The sequence below is a fragment of the Glycine max genome, chromosome 2, assembly GCF_000004515.6.
Source record: "Glycine max cultivar Williams 82 chromosome 2, Glycine_max_v4.0, whole genome shotgun sequence".
NCBI classification, from domain to species: domain Eukaryota; kingdom Viridiplantae; phylum Streptophyta; class Magnoliopsida; order Fabales; family Fabaceae; genus Glycine; species Glycine max.
The window spans coordinates 21,499,993-21,508,935 of NC_016089.4; positions in this window are offsets into that span (position 1 = coordinate 21,499,993).

Sequence of the window (8,943 nt, forward strand, 5' to 3'; positions counted from 1 at the left end):
AGGTGGTGGTGAATATCAATTGGATGGGACACAAAGATTCTTGTTGGATGCTCTCAATGCTTAAATGCAAAGACTATTGAGAGAGAACAACGAGGAGTTGTATGAAAGAATTGAGCGATTAGAGAATCGTGAACGTCATGAGGAAGAAAGGAGAGGAGGAAATGGTGGTGGTCCAAGGCCAAACCGAATTGAAGGAGTCAAGCTCAACATTCCTCCCTTTAAAGGCAAAAGTGATCCGGAGGCATATTTGGAGTGGGAGCTCAAGATAGAGCATATCTTCTCATGTAACACCTATGAAGAGGCCCAAAAATTGAAGCTTTGAATTGCCTTCTAGTGTGAAAACTCTTTTGTAGGGATTTGAGGAGGTGTTTCCATCAAGTGTTCCAAGTAGGTTGCCACCATTGAGGGGAATTGAGCATCAAATTAATCTCGTGCCGGGAGCTTCTTTGCCTAATAGGCCAGCTTATAGGAGCAACCCTCAAGAGACCAAGGAAATCCAAAGACAAGTGGAAGAACTCATTGGTAAGGGATGGGTAAGAGATATCATGAGTCCATGTGCTGTCCTGGTAATTTTGGTTCCAAAAAAAGATGGTTCTTGGAGAATGTGCTCCGATTGTAGAGCTTCACACAATATTACCATTAAATATAGGTATCCAATACCTAGACTTAATGATTTGCTTGATGAATTGCATGGTGCTTGTTCTTTTCCAAAATTGATTTGAAAAGTGGTTACTATCAAATAAGGATTAAAGAAGGAGATGAATGGAAAACCGCTTTCAAAACTAAACATGGATTATATGAATGGTTGGTTATGCCTTTCGGTTTGACTTATGCACCAAGCAATTTTATGAGATTAATGAACCATGTTTTGAGAGAATTCATTGGTAAATTTGTGATGGTGTACTTTGATGATTGTAGACAAAGGATCAAGCTGAATGTTTTGATGATGCCAAAGGATCACATGCTTCTCAAAGCTTTAATCAAGACAAAGAAATTAAAGATATTCAAGATGGATGATCAAGACAGTCTCTAGAGTCTTAGGAAGGGTATATTAAATAGGAAGAGAATTCCTAACTGAAGTAGCAAAAGGTTTGGCCAAGTAATTTAAGTTAAAAAGTGTTTTTCAAGAGATTTACTCTCTGGTAATCGATTACCAGAGGATGTAATCGATTACCAGTGACCAAAAATGATTTACAACAGCTATTAAAATTTGAATTCAAAATTTGCATTGTGTAATCGATTACACATATATGATAATCGATTACCAGCAGTTATTGAACGTTTTAATTCAAATTTTAAAGCTTGTAATCGATTACACACATACTGTAATCGATTACCAGAGAAGATTTTCAAAAAATATTCTCAACAGTCACATCTTTTCATTTTGTTCTTGATGGCCATCAAAGGCTTACATATATGTGATATGAGACACGAATTTGCTAAGAGTTTTCGGAACAAAAAGGTCTTATCCTCTTAACAAGCAAAATTGTTTTATCCTCTTACAAATTCCTTGGCCAAAACACTTGTGATTCAATAAGGAATTATTTGAGTGCTCAAATTGTTCAATCTATCTCTTTCAAGAGAGATTTCTTCTTCTCTTCTTCTTTATTCTGAAAAGGGATTAAGAGACCGAGGGTCTCTTGTTGTAAAAGAATTCTAAACACAAAGGAAGGATTGTCCTTGTGTGTTTAGAACTTGTAAAAGGAATTTACAAGATAGTGAAACTCTCAAGCGGGTTGCTTGGGGACTGGACGTAGACACAAGGGTGTGGCCGAACCAGTATAAATATGAGTTTGGACTTTCTCTTCCCTTAAACTCCTTTATTTATTATTGTTTTATATTCATATTCAAATTGTTCTATTTGAATCAATATTTAAGAAGTTCATTATTAAGGGAATTTATAATTTGATAGAATTTTAATTGGGGAAATAGTTTGTAATATCTTAATTCAACCCCCCCTTCTTAAGATATTTGAGGCCACTTGTCTAACAAGTGGTATTAGAGCTTCATTCTTGTATAAAGTTCAGAAGCTTCAAGAAAAATGGCCTCAGCAAACTCCTTATTTCCAGAAGGAAATTCTATCAATAGACCTCCAATTTTTAATGGAGAGGGTTACCACTACTGGAAAACCCGAATGCAAATTTTTATTGAGGCAATAGACTTAAGTATTTGGGAAGCCATAGAAATAGGGCCATATATACCCACTACAGTAGAAAGAATTACAATAGATGGTAGCACATCAAGTGAAAGCATAACAATAGAAAAACCTAGAGATAGATGGTCTGAAGAGGATAGAAGACGAGTACAATACAATCTAAAAGCCAAAAACATAATAACATCTGCCCTGGGAATGGATGAATATTTTAGGGTTTCAAATTGTAAGAGTGCTAAGGAAATGTGGGACACTCTACAATTAACACATGAAGGAACTACAAATGTTAAAAGATCCAGGATAAACACACTAACCCATGATGATGAACTGTTTAGAATGAATGCAAATGAAAGCATTCAAGACATGCAAAAGAGATTTACACATATAGTAAATCATCTGGCAGCCTTAGGTAAAGAATTTCAAAATGAGGATCTCATAAACAAAGTGTTAAGATGTTTAAGTAGAGAATGGCAACCTAAAGTAACGACCATTACTAAATCAAGAGATTTATCTAACATGTCTCTTGCCACTTTATTTGGAAAGTTACAGGAACACGAGATGGAATTATTGAGATTACGCCAACATGAAGAAAATGATAAGAAAAAGAAAGGAATTGCTCTTAAAGCATCATCTTCAAACCAAGAAGAAAGTGATAAGGAAAATGATCTAGATGATGATGATGATCTAAGCCTTTTTGTAAAAAGATTCAACAAGTTTCTTAAAGTAAGAGGAAATCAAAGGCGACCCAATTTTAAATCTAAGAGAAGGACAGAAACTTCATCCTCTACTCTAAAATGCTTTGAGTGCAATCAACCTGGACATCTGAGGGTTGATTGTCCCATCTTCAAGAAAAAGATGGAGAAATCTGAAAAGAAAAATCTTAGTGAAAAGAAATTGAAGAAAGCATACATCACATGGGATGAAAACGATATGGAATCCTCTGAAGATTCAGAAAATGAAGAGATAAATCTCTGCCTTATGGCTAAAAGTTATGAAAGTGATGAAGAGGTAACATCTTCAAATAACTTATCTATTTCTTTTGATGAATTGCAAGATGCATTTGCTGATCTGCATAAAGAGTCAATTAAACTTGCAAAGTTAGTTTCATCTTCTAAGAAAACAATTTCAAATTTAGAAAATGAAATTTCAAAATTAAACAAAGAATTAGATCATCTTAGAAATGAAGTCTCAATTTCTAAAACAAATGAGAAAGTTCATATCTCTACTATTTCTGACAAGAAAATATCAGATTCTTGTAGTTGTTGTGAAAAATATGAAAAAGAAATTAAAGAGTTGAAAAACTCACTTGCAAAATTTTCTTATAGTAAAAATAATTTAGATGTCATATTAGGTAAACAAAGATATGTTTCCAATAAGGCTGGACTAGGGTATAAATCGGAAAAACAACAAAAGTTTCATAAAAACTTCTCTACTTCCACACAAAAATATAATACTAGTTCTATCACTTGTTTTTACTGTGGAAGAAAAGGACATGGCATATCTACTTGCTACTTTAAGAAAAATTACAGCAACATTAAAATGATATGGGTCCCAAAAGGATCCTCAGTTTATACTAACATACAAGGACCCAATAAAGTTTGGGTACCTAAGTCAAAAACTTGATTATGTAGGTGTCTTTGAGGAAGAAGTGGTACATAGATAGCGGATGCTCAAAACATATGACTAGAGATGCATCAAAGTTTACACATATCTCTCCAAAGAAAAGCGGGCTTGTAACATATGGTGACAACAACAAAGGTAGAATCCTTGGAGTTGGTAAAATAGGTACAAATTCTTCAAACTCCATTGAAAATGTTCTACTTGTTGAAGGTCTTAAGCACAACCTGCTTAGTGTTAGTCAATTATGTGACAAAGGCTATCTAGTATCATTTGATTCTCAAAAATGTCTTATAGAACATAAGCATGACATTAATATAAAGCATGTAGGATATAGAGTCAATAATATTTACATGATAGACTTAAGCCTAAAAATAGAAAACAATCATTGCTTTCTTAGCAAAGATGATGATCCATGGTTATGTCATAAAAGAATTGCTCACATAAACATGGATCACTTAAATAAATCAATTTCAAAAGATTTAGTAGTTGGTTTGCCTAAATTGAAATTTGAAAAAGATAAACTATGTGATGCATGTCAAAAGGGCAAACAAACTAGAGTCTCATTCAAACCTAAAAATATTGTTTCAACTACTCAACCCTTACAATTATTGCACATGGATTTATTTGGTCCATCTAGAACCATGAGTTTTGGAGGAAATTACTATGCCCTTGTTATAGTTGATGATTTCTCTAGATATACTTGGACATTATTTATTACTCATAAAAGTGATGCATTCCAAGCATTTAGAAAACTTGCTAAAGTTATACAAAACAAGAAAAATCTTAAGATTGCATCTATTAGAAGTGATCATGGGGGTGAGTTTGAAAACAAAGATTTTGAATCATTTTGTGAAGAACATGGTATTGAACACAATTTTTCTGCACCTAGAACCTCTCAACAAAATGGAGTTGTTGAGAGGAAAAATAGGTCATTGGAAGAAATTGCTAGAACTTTATTAAATGATATTTTTCTTCCAAAATATTTTTGGGCTGAAGCGGTCAATACTGCATGTTATATCATGAATAAGGCCTTAATAAGACCCATTTTAAAGAAAACCCCATATGAATTATATAATGGTAGAAAACCCAACATTTCACATCTACATGTTTTTGGTTGCAAATGCTTTGTGCTCAATAATGGTAAAGATAATCTAGGAAAATTTGATGCAAAATCTGATGAAGGTATCTTTCTTGGATATTCATTACAAAGCAAAGCATATAGGATATATAATAAAAGAACTATGAATATTGAGGAATCCATTCATGTTACCTTTGATGAATCTAATGCTATCTTGTCAAGAAAGAATATGCTAGATGATATTGCAGATTCTTTAGAACAAATGCATATTCATGGACAAGATTCTAAAGGAAATGATAAAGGAAACAATGAAGATCCTCCAGAAGAAGTCAAATCCAATGATGAACTTCCAAAAGAATGGAAAGCTTCAAGAGATCATCCCCTTGACAACATTATTGGTGATATCTCAAAAGGGGTAACAACTAGACATTCTCTTAAAGATTTATTCAATAATATGGCTTTTGTATCTATGATTGAACCTAAAAATATAAAAGAAGCCATAGTAGATGATAACTGGATCATTGCCATGCAAGAAGAACTGAATCAATTTGAAAGAAACAATGTGTGGAAACTAGTAGAAAAACCTGAAAATTATCCTGTCATAGGAACAAAATGGGTTTTTAGAAATAAATTAGATGAACATGGCATAATTATTAGAAATAAGGCTAGGTTAGTAGCAAAAGGGTATAATCAAGAAGAGGGAATAGACTATGAAGAAACATATGCTCCAATTGCAAGATTAGAAGCCATTAGAATGCTCTTAGCATATGCATCCATAATGAATTTTAAGTTCTATCAAATGGATGTTAAAAGTGCTTTTCTAGATGGCTTAATTCAAGAAGAAGTATATGTTGAACAACCCCCAGGTTTTGAAATCCCAGATAAACCAAATCATGTTTATAAATTGCAAAAGGCTCTTTATGGTTTGAAACAAGCCCCTAGGGTGTGGTATGAACGTTTAAGCAATTTTCTCCTAGAAAAAGAATTTTCTAGAGGAAAAGTGGATACCACATTGTTCATAAAGAGAAAGCATAATGATATTTTGTTGGTTCAAATATATGTTGATGATATAATTTTTGGATCTACTAATGATTCATTGTGCAAGGAGTTTTCCCTTGATATGCAAAGTGAATTTGAAATGTCAATGATGGGAGAACTAAAGTACTTCCTGGGATTACAAATCAAGCAAACTCAAGGAGGTATATTCATCAATCAAGCCAAGTACTGCAAGGAATTGATCAAAAGATTTTGGATGGAAAGTGCAAAACACATGGCTACATCGATGAGCACTAGCTGTTACTTAGATAAAGATGAATCTGGTCAGTCTATAGACATGAAACAATATCGAGGTATGATCGGATCTCTTCTCTATTTATCTGCTAGTAGACCTGATATTATGTTTAGTGTATGCATGTGTGATAGGTTTCAATCCAACCCCAAACAATCACATTTGAGTGCAGTAAAGAGAATCATGAGATATCTATTAGGTACAATCAATTTAGGATTATGGTATCCTAAGAACTCAACATGTAACTTAATAGGATATTCTGATTCTGACTTTGCCGGATCTAAAACTGATAGAAAAAGCACAATTGGAACTTGTCAATTCATTGGATCTGCTCTTGTCTCATGGCATAGTAAGAAACAAAACAGTGTTGCTTTATCCACTGCTGAAGCGGAATATATTTCTGCCGGCAGTTGTTGTGCACAGATTTTATGGATGAAGCAACAATTATCTGACTATGGTATCCTTCTTAATCGCATACCTATTAGGTTTGATAATACTAGTGCCATAAATCTATCCAAAAACCCTGTACAACATTCTAGAACGAAACATATAGAAATTAGGCACCATTTTCTAAGAGACCATGTTCTAAAGGGAGATTGTTTGCTAGAGTTTGTTGATACAAAGAACCAGCTTGCTGATATCTTTACAAAACCTCTCCCAAAGGATATATTCTTTTCAATAAGAAGAGAATTAGGCCTTTTAGACCTTAGTGATTTGGATAGGTAAAGTTTATGATTGATTGATTGTGTTTTGATTAAGTATGACGCTTATTTATGTTTAATTTATTTTACTTTTCTTGTCGATATAATTAACTCTTAAGATAGTATAAGTTTTTAGACTTAGAAATAAGTTTTCTTTTAGGAAAAGGCTATTGTGTTGTTCTGGTAATCGATTACATGAATACTGTAATCGATTACACTAGAACAGATGGCATGTAATCGATTACAGTATTCATGTAATCGATTACCAGTGGGCTGCCTCCAACTTAGAAATAAGCTTTCAATGCTCTTAAGAAAAAGTTAATCAATGCCCCCATACTTGCTTTGCCAAATTTTTCAAAATCTTTTGAAATTGAATGTGATGCTTCAAATGTTGGGATTGAGGCTGTATAGTTACAAGAAGGCCATCCAATTGTTTATTTTAGTGAAAAATTAAGTGGTCCTACCCTTAACTATTATACTTATGATAAGGAGTTATATGCCTTAGTGAGAGCATTGAAAACATGACAACATTATCTTTATCCCAAGGAGTTTGTGATCCATAGTGACCATGAGTCCCTAAAATACTTAAAGGGACAAGGTAAGCTAATGCCAAATGGGTGGAATTTCTTGAGCAATTTCCTTATGTTATTAAACATAAAAAGGGAAAAGGAAATATTGTTGCGAATGCCTTGTCAAGGAGGCACTTTTTGCTTTCTATGCTTGAAACAAAAATGATTGGATTTGATTGCTTGAAAGAAATGTATGAAGGAGATGACACCTTTGGTGAAATCTTCAAAAATTGTGAAAAGTTTTCTAAAGATGGTTTTTATAGATATGAGGGCTACCTTTTCAAAGAAAATAAATTATGTGTGCCCCAGTGTTCTACTAGAAACTTGCTTGTGTGTGAAGCCCATAAAGGTGGGTTGATGGGGCATTTTGGGGTCCAAAAGACCTTAGATACATTGAAAGAGCATTTTTATTGGCCTAACATGAAGAAAGATGTGCAAAAATTTTGTGAGCGTTGTATTGTTTGAAAAAAAGCCAAGTCAAAGGTAATGCTTCATGGTTTGTATACCCCTTTACCAATTCCGGATTCTCTATGGATTGATTTATCAATGGACTTTGTTTTAGGGCTGCCTAGAAGAAGTAATGGTAAGGATTCCATATTTGTTGTTGTTGATAGGTTTTCTAAAATGGCTCATTTTATTCCTTGTAGGAAATTTGGTGATGCTAATCATGTGGCAGATTTGTTCTTCAAAGAAGTGGTGAAATTCCATGGATTACCAAGAAACATTGTTAGTGATAGGGACTCCAAGTTCCTAAGCCATTTTTGGAGGACCTTATGGGGGAAGTTGGGTACTGTCGCAACCTACCCTTTGCGGGCGAGCGAGGCGAGGCTCATGGGTGCGTCTTCCATGGGAGGAAAATGCGCGGAGTCGCCACCAACGTTTATTGAAAGGAAAACGTTAGAAAAACCAAAGGAAACTGGTCATAAAGAATATTCCAGATTCGGGAGTTATGTTAACGCTTGAGGAAGGTATTAGCACCTCTTACGTTTGTCACAAAGGACAACAGCCTTAGATTTAGAGTTGTGTGAATCATGTATCCTAAACTTTTTGTCTCTTTTTATTTTTGAGGTCGACAAAAGCGGGGCTTTTGCTCCTACGTATCCTCCACCGAAGAGGAAATCAGACCTACGTAGTTTTTTTGAAAGAGGCGAATCAAGTGATTCTTTTTACTTGGAAGGTGGTCATTTAAGGCGTTGGACCTTAAAATGATCCATTTTACTTGGTGAGAAAAGCTGAGGCGTTGGACCTCTAACCATCTCACGAGGTCGACAAAAGCGGGGCTTTCGCTCCTACGTATCCTCCATCGAAGAGGAAATCAGACCTACGTAGTTCTCGCAAAAGGCAGTAAAGTGATGTGTTGATTTTATGCTTTTGAACGGTCCATGTTTAACCGATAAAAGCAAAGAGGACCGTTTAAGGCGTTGGACCTTAAAACGGTTTTTAGTGATTTTTTTGCGGACAAGCTTGATTTGTGAGTTGATTTTAACCTTAGTTTCACTTTGGTTATTAGTCAATTCCTTAAAGGAAACTTCCAA